Source organism: Furipterus horrens, unplaced genomic scaffold, assembly GCF_987537825.1.
Source record: "Furipterus horrens unplaced genomic scaffold, mFurHor1.1.pri manual_scaffold_8, whole genome shotgun sequence".
NCBI lineage: Eukaryota > Metazoa > Chordata > Mammalia > Chiroptera > Furipteridae > Furipterus > Furipterus horrens.
In genome coordinates, this window is record NW_028327178.1 from 48,929,708 (window position 1) to 48,942,664 (window position 12,957).

A 12,957-nucleotide genomic window follows, 5' to 3' on the forward strand; every position below is an offset into this window, starting at 1 on the left:
TCCGGGACACATGGTCCTGATGTTCCAGCTAGCGAGGCGAAGAGCTGGAGGCTTCTTTCTTGTTGTTTGCTTGGAATTGCCTGGTGCGAGTGTTTTGTGGCCCACTTTTCAAGAGACGCCTCTCTGATCCCCACGCACCCAGTGGGGCAGGTGAGCCATGGCGAGACGGCACCTAATTGGCTGGGGGCTGCCCAGCTTGAGGCGGGCGGTAGCTGTCCAGTGAGGTGCGATGACCTCTCCCACCGTCAGAGGAGACCCCTGGCGCTCGTTTCCTTCACCAATCGGATGAGCTTATAACCGGTAACTGTCTCCTCCCGTGTTAAGTCGACATCTTGCGATGACGCTGGAGTGTCCTCTCCAGTGAAGTTACAAAGCCTGGACAGGGTGATATGGAGGGCCAGCTGTTGCCCATGCAGCAGACCCCCCCCCCTCTCTTCGCAGCTGAAGGATCCAAGGGGAAAGACAGAGTCAATACAGCTTGGCTTCAGGTGCGCCGCAGGAGTTGCCGGTGTTGACTACAACGTCAAACCGCCTTAGGGACTCCGGCTCCTGATTTTCTGTCGGGGTTTACTCCCTTAGCCTTTCCCCTGAGGAGGTATGCCGAAAGGCCCAACTGCCACCTTCCGGCTTTCTAAGCCGCCTCTCCCTGCGAGGCTTGCCGCAGCATGGTCACCCCCAAGCGGTTTCCGACGCTGGTGCAGCTGGAACAGCGGGAAGGGACGCTATTCCAGGTGCTCAGTAACATCACCAAACAGCCCTACTGGTTCCACTTCGAGTACCTTAAGAGTCTGAAGGCAGTTCATCTCGAGGCGTGGCTGGTGGAAGCGATCTTTGGCCTGGGCAGAGAGCACATTCCGCACGTCGAGTGTGTGTCTCAGACCCTGCTACGCATTAATCAATGAGACCCTGAAGGCGAGGCTGAGATCTTGATATTTGGTCGGCCTTCTTACCAAAAGGATGTGTCCAAGATGATCATGAACTTGGCTTGCTATCACCGCCAACTCCGGGCTCAAAGCTCAGAGAGCAAAGCCGCGCAGGAGACCGAGACCCAGCGGTCCCCTGAAGCTGCCCGGGAGGCGGCGACCCAGCGGTCCCCCGACGCTGCCCGGGAGGCGGTGACCCAGCGGTCCCCCGACGCTGCCCGGGAGGCGGTGACCCAGCGGTCCCCCGAAGCTGCCCGGGAGGCGGCGACCCAGCGGTCCCCCGACGCTGCCCGGGAGGCGGCGACCCAGCGGTCCCCCGACGCAGTCCGGGAGGCGGTGACCCAGCGGTCCCCCGACGCTGCCCGGGAGGCGGTGACCCAGCGGTCCCCCGAAGCTGCCCGGGAGGCGGCGACCCAGCGGTCCCCCGACGCTGCCCGGGAGGCGGCGACCCAGCGGTCCCCCGACGCTGCCCGGGAGGCGGCGACCCAGCGGTCCCCCGACGCTGCCCGGGAGGCAGCGACCCAGCGGTCCCCCGACGCTGCCCGGGAGGCGGCGACCCAGCGGTCCCCCAACGCTTCCCAAGGCCCGGTTCCCAAGATATGAAGTCATTTTGGGGGCGGTAGCGAGAGCTAGGCAAGGTTCAAGTGGAAACCCCCATCTGGAGGATGGTGAAAAGAAAAAAGTGAGGAGCATAGGGAGGCTATTAAGCCATGTGTTCTCTTTCCAGTCAATTTCTCCACAGGCCCCGGGGATTTTCCTCCAGCCCCAGCAGCTAGCAATGATTCATCACTGTCTTAGGGAGAAGTCACCTTTGAAGAATCAAACAGAGGCAATAAATTCTTGGCTTTTAAGTTCAAGAGCCTTCTCTTTTCCCCCACCCTCCCCCAAACAAGGGAGGTGGACACTGTCAGCTGCCCCTACTTCTAGCGATATTGGGGGTGGTAAAAAGGAATAGCTGACTGAGGACCCAGTAACAAAGGGAAATCATACCAGCACGCATTGATGGCAAAAGAAAAGGAATATAGCAAGGTGGGTTCAGGGCAGGGAGAGCCTGCCTCAGTCTCAGAGAAGTCAGGGAGAGCTTTCTCAAGTTTTCTGAATCCTAGAGGAGACTGTGATCAGGACAAGAGAGACACAAGGTGAAGACAGCCCATTTGAAGTGATGGCAGAACTCCAGTGTCTGCAGCAGGAATGACTCCACAGGAGGATAGAAGAGGATGTCAGCCTCAGCAACCAATACTGATCCCTCCTAAGGGACAATGCAGTGCTGTGTAAACACCCCAGGACTGAGCTAGAAACCCTGAATTGAACTGCTTGAATCCAATCCCGAAGATGACCACATCTATCCATTACATGAATTGTATTTCTGCCATCAGGAAGCTTAACTTAGAGATTAATTGGGATAAAGAAAAATAGAGAAATTGACATTTCTACTCAACTGTGTTGCTTCTCCTTAGTTACCACTTACAAAATGGAAATATTTGTTGAAGAAATAACATCTTAAGTCACTAACATCTTAGTGTGAATGATCTTATCACAGTGGCTCTCAAAAGTGGGAGATTTTGCTCCTGGGGGACATTTGGCAATGCCTGGAGAAATTTTTGACTGTCACAGCTTGGGTAGAGGGGTTGGTAGCTGCCAGCATCTAGTGGGAAGAGCCCAAGGAAGGCTGTTGAACAGCATGCAATGCACAGGTCAGAGTTCCACAGCAAAGAATTTTCCATCCCTTAATGTCAATAGTACTGAGGTTAAGAAACCCTCAATTTCTCTCCTGAGTCAAAAGATAGGTTCATCATAAAAGGACCAGATTCCTCAGGGAGGCAGGTGGTACAGATGGAGAAGGAATATAAATTGAAACAGAGAAAAAATAAATTCCAGCCTACTACAGATTTTGAAGTACCAGTAGTTTCAGCATGGTAATTTATGATATCTAACACCTAGAGAAAAAGAACATCAAGTTAATTGCATTCTACTTCCAACAGTACACAGAACAAACACTCAGAATACTAACAGCCACACAATATAACAAAAACACTAAGATTTTATTTCATCACCATATGGCATGCATAACCAACACCTCCCACTTAAAGTTTGGTGAGATTCAGGCCAAGTTAGGCTTACAGATTAGAGAAAATTAATCCTTGGAGGTTAGTGAGCTTCCTTCAAAAGTCAAAGGTGAGATAGGCCTTACAGCTTTTTCTCATTTACTTTTTTTATTGTTTCTTTTTTTGCCTTTTTTTATTGTTGTTCTTTTACAGTCATCCCAATTTTTCAAAACCCTGTTGCTCACCTCAGCCCTGCCCACCCCAACTCCCACAGTCAATCCCCACCCTGTTGTCCATGTCCATGGGTCATTCATACTAGTTCCTTGGCTAGACCCTTCCTCTTCTTTCCCCCTTTATCTCCCTACCCACACCCCTCTGGTCAGAGTCAATCTGTTCCTTGTTTCCAGGCCTCTATTTCTATTTTGCTTGTTTGTTTTGTTCATTAAGTCCCTCTTACAGGTGAGATCATATGGTATTTGTCTTTCACTTCCTGGCTTATTTCACTTTGCATAATATTCTCCAGTTTCATCCACGCTGTCACAAAATGCAGGAGTTCCTTCTTTCTTTCTGCTGTGTACCATCCTGCCTCCCAGAGCCTACAGTGCCTTTCAAATGGGCTTCCTGTTCCCAAGAACATGAGGCAATCTCCACATCATACAGAATGTGAGGAGGAGCTTGACATCTGTCCTTAGGTGTTCACACAGCCATCTGGTACAAGTGAAACATTTTTGACAATAAAGCAATTAATATACTTGCTTTTGGGTCAGAAGTCCAACATACTTCCCATTTCTCCTCTTCCCTCATTTCTCTATGGCATTCTGCATTCATGGACTGGTCACTCTATTCTTGCTACAGTTTTTGTGAGGCTTTGGTTTTGGTTTCTCTGCCTCTCTAGCAGATTGCTCCTCTTCCTCCTGCTATTTCCATTTTTGTTCTTTTCTCTCAATCTTTGCTTCAATCTCTATTTTGGCAATTCACCTTGATTTTCTGGCCTTCTCCACCAGATGCTTGTCTCTATTCTGAATTGTCTCCTGAGGTCATGGCCTGAATTTTTAACTGTTTACTAGTCATATGACTCTTTCTGTCCAGTTTTGTCACCTATAAAATGAGGATAATAGTAGTACCTATGTCACAAGGTTATCATGAAGAATAAATGAAGTAATATTCTGCTTGACATAGAATAAGCATGCAAGAAATATTGCCTATTATTATTACTATTATTATATTTTTCAACTTAGAAGCCCAAACAATACCCTAAATTTATGTCCACAACTACACTCATCTTCCTCTAAAACCTGTTTCTTTTTCACTGTTTCACCCTTCTAATTACTCAACTTAACCTCACTTTTAACTAAGGTGTTTATATAATTTATTATCCAACCTGGTGCACTTGTAAACAGAACAGTATTAATCATTACACCAGAGCAGGCTGGAGCCTCAGCCTTCCCTGGCAAACTGGAGAGATGGTGGCCTTTCTGCCTTTAACCTTGTTTGCTTCCCATCATTGTGGGGCAGGCCTTCATCTGACCACCACAGCCTCTAATTTGGATTAGTATCTCATTCTCCTTGCAGAACTCCCTCTGTCCTACCTTTCCCCTTCCGTTTTACCTGCATATCTTCCTCTGCTGCAAAATTTTCAATCTCCTAATAACTTAGGGAATATGGCATAAATTATTTATCTGAAGTTCTAGGCTTCTTAAGATCCCAGACAACATTTATAATATTCATTCATCAGAAACAGGCCAATTGAATGCAAAATTCACTGCTCACAGATCCATCCTGGACTTCCCCTTCCTCTTCCATGTCTTTGCTCTGGAATGTTCTTTTCCCTCCTGTCCCTCAAGAACTCCCATCCCCATCCTATCCTCATTGATCTATATCTTACTTACCCTCAGAACTCACCTCCCCCAACTCTCCATGAAGCCTTCTTACAAGCATTTAGAGGGTAAGAGGGCCTGACTTCCTAACTATAACTTTTTCTCCCCTGAACTCATATTATATTTAATTTGTTTCTCTCTTATGACACTTATCCTCTCCAACCTAAAATTAGCTGCTTGGATTCATGCATTTATTTTTCCATGACATAAATAAATTCCTTCAGAACAAGGTTGTGAATTCAATAATTTGTCCAAAAACCTTAAGTTTTAGTGCTTGGTAGATGCTCAGTAGATATTTGTTGATTGTGTGACACTTCCACAGGCGTTTTTAAATATTTTTTTTCCTTTCATTTATTTTCTTTTTTAAATTTTATTTTATCGTTTATACTATTACAGTTATCCTGAAATTATCCTTTTTGCTCCCTTTCATCCTGCACCACCACTCCCTCAGGCAATCCCCACACTGTTGTCCATGTCTATGGGTGATGCATATATATTCTTTGGCTAATCCATTCACCTTCTATCAACCAGTCATCACCTCTTACAGTTGTCAGTCTATTTCATGTTTTGATGCCTCTGATTCTATTTTGCTCATTAGTATATTTTGTTCATTAGATTCCACATATAAGTGAAATTATATGGTATTTGTCTTTCATTGACTGGCTTATTTCACTTAGCATAATAATCTCCAGTTCTATTCACGCTGTTGCAAAAAGTAAGAGTTCCTTCTTTTTTACTGCTGCATAGTATTCCATTGTGTAACTGTACCAAAGCTTTTTTATCTACTCTTCTATTAATGGGCACTTAGGTTATTTCCAGATCTTGGCTTTCAGGATTCTTAAGATATATTTCCAGCAGCGGAATCACTGGGTCAAAAGGCAGTTCCATTTTTAATTTTTTAAAGAAACTCCATACTGTTTTCCACAGTGGCTACACCAGTGTGCAATCCCATCAACAGTGCACCAGAGTTCCCTTTTCTCCACATCCTCGCCAGTACTTGTTGTTTGTTGATTTGTTAATGATAACCATTTTGGCAGGTGTGAGGTGATATCTTATCGTGGTCTTAATTTGCATCTCTTGGATGACTAGTGACATTGAGCATTTTTTCATATACCTATTGGCCATCTGTCTATTGTCCACTTTGGAGAAGTGTCTCTTCAGGTTCTTTGCCCATCTTATAATTGGATAGCTTGTCTTCCTGGTGTAGAGTTTTTATCTGGTTTTGGATTTAGGATAATGCTGGCCTCATAAAAAAGAGCTTGCAAATCTTCCTTCCTCTTAAATTTTTTGAATATTTTGAGAAAAATAGATGTTAGTTCATCTTTTAATGATTGCTAAAATTTATCTGTAAAGCCATACGGTCCAGGACTTTTGTTTGCAGGGAATTTTTTCATTACTGCTTCAATTTTATTAATTTTATTAGTTCTTATAGGTCTATTCATGTTTTCTGCTTCTTCCTGATTCAGTTTTGGAACATTGTATGTTTCTAGAAATTTATCCACTTCAGCCAGGTGTCCAACGTCTTGGCAGGTAGTTTTTCATAGTATTTTCTTATAATCCTTAGTATTACTATTTCTGTAATATCAGCTGTTTCTTCTCTTTCATTTATTATATTCTTTATTTGGGTCCTCTCTCTTTTTTTTTTTCTTGATCAGTCTGGTTAAAATTTGTTAATTTTGTTCATCTTTTTAAAGAACCAGCTCCTGGATTTCTTGAACTTTTGAATTGTATTTTAGTCTCTATGTCATTTATTTCCATTCTGATCTTGATTACTTCCTTCCTTCTACTCACTCTGGGCTTTGCTTGTTGTTGTTTTCTAGTTCTTTTAGGTATAGGGTTAGATTGTATAATTGAGACTTTTCTTTCTTCTTGAAGTAGGCCTGTAATACATTGAGCCACATTCTCAGGACTGCTTTTGCTGTTTCCCACAGGTTTCGGGTTGTTGTGTGCTCATTTTCATTTGTTTCCAGGTACTTTTTGATTTCTTCTTTTATCTCATTGATAACACATTTGTTATTTAATAATATGCTATTTAGCCTCCATGTATTTTAATGTTTTGAGTTTTTTTAATTGAGGCTGATTTCTAATTTCATGTCATTGTGGTTAGAGAAAATGCTTGGTATGATTTCAGTCTTCTTGAATTTAATACTTATTTTGTGTCCTACCATAAGGTTTATCTTTGAGAATGATCCATGTGCACTTGAGAAGAATGTGTATTCTGCTTCTCTGGAATGAAATGTTCTGTAAATATCAATTAAGTCAGTTTCATCTAGAGTGTCACTTAAGATGGCTGTTTCCTTGTTGATTTTTTGTCTGGAAGGTCTATTCATTGGTGATAATGGGATGCTAAGAATCCCCTACAATGACTGTATTGCTGTTGATTTCTCCCTTAAAATCCACTAAGATTTTCTTTATATATTTAGGTGCTCCTATATTGGGTACATGTATCTGTACCAGGGTTTTAACCTCTTGTTGGATTGATTCCTTTATTATCATGTAGTAACCTTGCTTGTTCCTTTCTATATCCTTTGTTTTGAAGTCTATTTTGTCAGATATAAGTATTGCTACCCCAGCTTTTTTCATCTCCATTTGAATGGGATATTTTTTTCCATCTCTTCACTCTTACCCTGTGTAAATCTTTTTTTCTGAGGTGGGTCTCTTGTAGATAGCATATCTACGTGTGTGTGTGTGTGTGTGTGTGTGTGTGATGTTTCTTAACCATTCAGCTAGCCTACATATATATTTTTTTATTGGAGCATTTAATCCATTTGCATCTAAGGTTATTATTGATGGGTACTTATTCATTGCCATTTTTTTCTTTATACATATGTTCCTCTCTCTACTTCTTCTTCTTTTTAAGAAGTCCCTTTAACATCTCTTGCAATGCTGATTTGTTGGAAATGTACTCCTTTAGCCCCTTTTTTTTTTCTGTCTGGGAAGCTCCTTATTTTGCCTTTAATTTTAAATGATAGCCTTCCTGGATAGAGTAGTCTTAGTTGCAGGCCTTTTTTTTTTTTTATTACTTTGAATACTTCATACAAATCCCTTCTGTCCTGAAGTTTTTCTGTTCAGAAATCAGCTGAGAGCCTTATGGGAGCTCCCTTGTGGGTAACTATTTCTCTCTTGGTGTCTTTAAGATTCTCTCTTTGTCTTTAAACTTTGCCATTTTAATTATGCTATGTCCAGTGTGAGTCTCTGAGTTAATCTTAATTGGAACTTGCTGTACTTCCTGAACCTATGTGACTTTTTTTCTTGACCAGGTTAGGAAAATTTTCTGTCATTATTTATTCAAACGGGTTTTCTATCCCTTGCTCATTCTCTTCTCCTTCTGGTATCCTTATTATGTGGGTATTGTTACATTTCATGATGTCTCAAAGCTCCCTTAAACTATCCTTGTTCTTTTTAAGTCCTTTTTTTCTTTTCTTTTCTTTTTTTTTTTTTTTTTTTTTGCCGGTGATCTGATCACATGTTTTTTTCTGCCCTGTCTTCCAAATCACTGATTCAACCCTCTGCTTCATTTAGCCTGATTTTAATTCCTTCTATTGTATTCTTCATTTCTTACTGGTTTTTATTCATAGTTTCTATGTTCTTTTTTCATTCTGATGTAGCTCCCACTGAGTTCCTTATAGTTCCCATAAAGGTCCTTATATTTCTCACTAAGTTCCTTGAGCATCCTTATAGCCATTATTTTGAATGCTATGTCTGATAAATTGCTTGCCTCAATTTCACTTAACTCTTTTTCTGGAGATTCCTCCTTTTCTATCATTTGGGAGTTTTTCTTTGTCACCCATTTTAGTTGTCTCTTTGTGCTTGTTTCTATGTATTATATACACCTTATTTGACCCCAGTCTTTGTGGGGTGGCTTTATGTGGTAGATACCCATGGGATCCAGTAGTGCAATCTTCTTGCTCTCCTGTGCTGATGCTCTAGAAATGTCCCTTGGGTTATGTGGGCTGTCCTGTTGTAATTGGGTCTTGAATGCTGTTGACCTATTTGTTGGTGAGATCCCCATTCCAGCTGGCTGACTGACAGGCTCAACCCCAACCACATTTTGCAAGCTGTTGTACAGGTACTGACAGAACAAAACAAACAACACAACACACACACACACACACACACACACACACACACACACAAACCAAGCAAAAAAACCAGAACAACAACAACAAAAAAACCACCAACAGCAAAAACAACATCAAATATAAAAGTATAAGAAAAGAAAACTGAATAGTATAAGAAAACAAAGAATAAGAGACGATAAAAGGAAAGAGAAAACCTTAAGAGAGGGGAGAAAGAAGAAAATAAGAATAAGAAATAGAAAGAGATAAATGGCAAAAATAGCAAAGCAAGAGAAAAGAATAAAATAATAAGTAAAGAAAAAAGGAAAAAGTAGAGTGAGAAAGGAAAGAGTAAATAAGTTATGAAAGAAAAATAGAGAAAAAATTAAAATAGAAAAAATAATTAAAAGGCTATAAAAAAAGAAAAAAACAAAAGTAATGAAAAGGAACAAAGTTGAATTCCTCTCAGCAGAGTTTAGTGCCTGCCTGCCAGCATCTCTTTCGCAGTCCTGTTCCAATGTTGTCTGAAGCTGATGTAAGCCAATGTCAGATGTGGTCCATGTCTGGCCCTTGGCAACATGTTGATACTTTGTGGCTGCTTTCACCAGGCGTGGCTGTTCATGGGAGGAGCCAAGCTGTGTTGCAAGGCCAGTTTTTACCACCACAGGGCCCAGGGATTGGTCAACCAGTGTTCCAAGGCACCATAGGATCTGCCTCTGCCTGCCTCTACCTATCAGCCTGCTGTCAGTCTTAGACACTGAACCAAATGCTTCTGAAAGGGTTTCTGGTGAAATCAGGAGAATGGAACTCCTGAATCTCCTGTGAGAGAGAGGTGCCATTCAGACTTTAGGGAAGATGGTGAGTGTGTTCTCTCACCTAAGAGCCACACATCTGAGTCTGTCTCAGGCTATTCCCTTGAACTCAGCAGGGTAGAGCCCCTAGCAGGCAAGCAGGTAGGGCCTCTTGTGCCTAGAGTTTGGTTCTGCTGAAAATCAGGAGGGTGTTTCTATTGGCTCTCCTGTGTTGAGGAAGTACCAGTCCAGTTCCCAAAGCCAGTCTCTGACACCCCCTGAGCCTGCCTGTGTTGCTCTCTCCTCAGCAGGGGTTAAGATGCAGGATGAAGAAAATAAATATGCAGACTGGGGTGAGCAGGATTCCAGAGGATGGGACAAAGTTGTTTATCCCCAGTCTGCTTTCCCTGGGAGGGGCTTGCTCTTCTCAAGAAAAATGGCTGCTGCCATATTGGGAGATGACCCTGCACAGAGATCCTGGCAGCCCCTCCCCAATGTCTCTCCACAATGCCTCCCACTCTGGGATGCACTGCTTTCCCTTCACGGGAACCCCAGTAACACCTCCCCCCCCAAAAAAAACGTTGTGCTCTGGCCCCTCCCTTAAAAAATGTGTCTTTGTCTCTAGTGTGCTCTATCTCTCCACAGTGGACAAAACTTCTAGCACCTCTCACCAATGAATGCCACATGGACAACTGATCCAGGTTCTGGTGACCATGCTGGGGAAACCAGTCTGCGGTTCAGGCTTCACTCCTCTCAGGGGGAAGCTCCCACAGCCATGCTATCCCTCCATAACCTTGGCCTGCTGCCCATGGGAATGGGGCTAGCCTCTTTCACAACCTCACCTTTCTTACTGATCTCAAGGTAGTTTCTTCCCATCCTTGGTTAAGTCTCTTCTTCAGGTTGTCTAGGTTGGTAATTCCAGGTAACTGTTCCCCTCTTTAGTTTTATTTCCAGTTTGGTTCTGGGAGGAGGTATGAGAAAGGTCCTACTCCACTATCATCTTGTGACCCTTCTTTTGACCTCAGAAGCTAGATGAAGCTCTCGTTTTGAGTGTGTAGGGTGGGTGCGGGGCATGGCATGAGGGATACTGAGTGGACTGTGGAGAAAATTTGAAGCTCATTAATGTTTTCCCTGGTCAGATAACTCAGCTGGTTAGAGTCATTCCAACATGCCAGTGGCCCATCTCTTGCACATTTCATTCCCGGTCAGGGAACATACAAGAATCAACCAATGAATGCATAAATAAGTGGAACAACAAATCTGTCTCTCTCTCTTATCAAGAAATAAAAAATTTTAAAAATACCTATATTAAGTAAACTTCTCAGACAGCAGCAGTTTGGATTTGCAGATAGGCAAACTGAGGCTCAGGAGATATAATATGACTTTACAAAACAGTCCTGGCCAACACCCAGATAGAGTTATTGCTGAGAATTGACTCAGCCACCCCTTCCCTTTACCTCAGCGGAAGCCATGACACTGAGAGGTGAGGTGAGGTGACTTTCCCATCTCTCCCACTGGCATCACAGAGAATACCTGATAGTCAGAGCTCTTATCTCCTACCCTAGATGGTTGTATCTTTAAAGATTTACATTCACGTACAAGAGATGAGTCACTGGTTTGTATCTTGTGACACAGAAAGGAAACATTTTGGAACTGCAATTTCTGTAAATAAGTAAATTTCTCATGTAGTAAAATGTGTGCAGCTGCCAATAGCATAGTTGGTCTGAGAATACTGTGAGGCCTGGCACTTGCCTGACTGACTGGTTACTTCCTCTGGGTCACACACTGGAACGAGGGAGTTTCTGACCACATAATAGACACAGAACAGAGCACTTTAGTTCAGTGCCTACTTTTATCCTCACACACCCACCTGTTCACAGAGATTAAGTACTTGCCCAAAGTCAGGTGAGAAGTTGGGATTTGAACTCAGGCAACCTAATTTTAATAACCCATATGGTATATGCAGTAAAAACTTGAGGAGGAGAAGAGTATAAGGCAAGTTTCATGATCACACACAACCAGGGCAAAGTGTCCAGCATAGTTCCATCAGAGAGATGCACTGAGGTGCAGGCACAATTCTCCCAGAAGCTTCTTCCCTTTGCTCATAATATGCAGTTTGTCTTCACTCAAATAAGGATAAGCAAGGCCAGCCAGATATAAAACTGTGACACTTCCATAGTTGTTTCTGATCTCCTTTTTTTTTCACTAACACCTCCTTCTAACCCATGCCAGATGACCATTGCTTTTCTGCATTTTCTTCTGTCACAGCTATTAAGACCTGATGTCATTTTATACTGTTTGCCAGAAATTCATTCACACTTATGTCTAACCTCTCCTGGGGATTTGCATATTTGAGCTTTCTTGGTATCCCAGCAGAATGAATGGCATAACTCCCCTGAAGTGACTTTTGGGCAACATCCAAGCCTTAAGGGAGAGACTTGGAGGGTCATAGAGCCTTCTAGTTGTCTCTAAAATTATATTCTGCCTGATACTTGCCAAGAGGCAAACCTGCTTTCCTTACTGATGTGGCTGGGGCCTGAGAAACCCAGAGCCTGGCCACCTCCCAGCACCGTTAAAGCAGAGCAGAGGGAAGGGGAGAATTTAGAGCCAGCACCAGTGTGCATTTTCACTGCCCATGTTGTCTTTGTCTTGTGGACAGTTGCAACAACAGTAATAGGCTAATGACACTATTTATTCAGTGACTACTATGTGCCAGGCACTATGCTCAACCCTTTATATACTGTATTTCTGAAGCTGTGATCATTGAGTGTTTGAATTTGGATATTAAGTTATTATAGCATATGAGTTTAAAGATTTCTTATGAGGAGAAGTGAAAAAGAAGTAACTAACAGAGAAACTAGCATGCAAGAAGTGTTCAAGTGTCAGCCTTTCAGGTAGGCTTTACTATCTCCCTTTTACAAACTTGGAACCTGAGGCTTAGAGAAGTTTAGTTCTAAATCCAGATCTATCTGATTTTATTCACTGGTATTCTCCACTGCTGTTTAGATGACACCAAAAGTATGAGGTACATTATGATGAATACATCACTGGTTTTGGGAGTATAATGTTCCTGACTCAGTACATTATATTAGTCCCCATTCATATGAATAAATGGATCCCACATACAATCTCAGGTGAGGGGGTTTCTTTCCTATTATGATAAGGTGATATGGTAGCTGTTTTAAAATAAGCAACTTTTATTTTCAGAATAGCAATTTCACTTTTTAAAATCTTCAGTTTGTATTTCCAAGATGACTCATGCA

General features: G+C 42.6%; 1 pseudogene; it reads left to right on the plus strand.

The window, feature by feature from the left end:
* Positions 1 to 665: 665 nt before the first annotated feature.
* On the plus strand, positions 666 to 1,526 carry LOC150002871 (uncharacterized; annotated as a pseudogene).
* Positions 1,527 to 12,957: the final 11,431 nt, after the last annotated feature.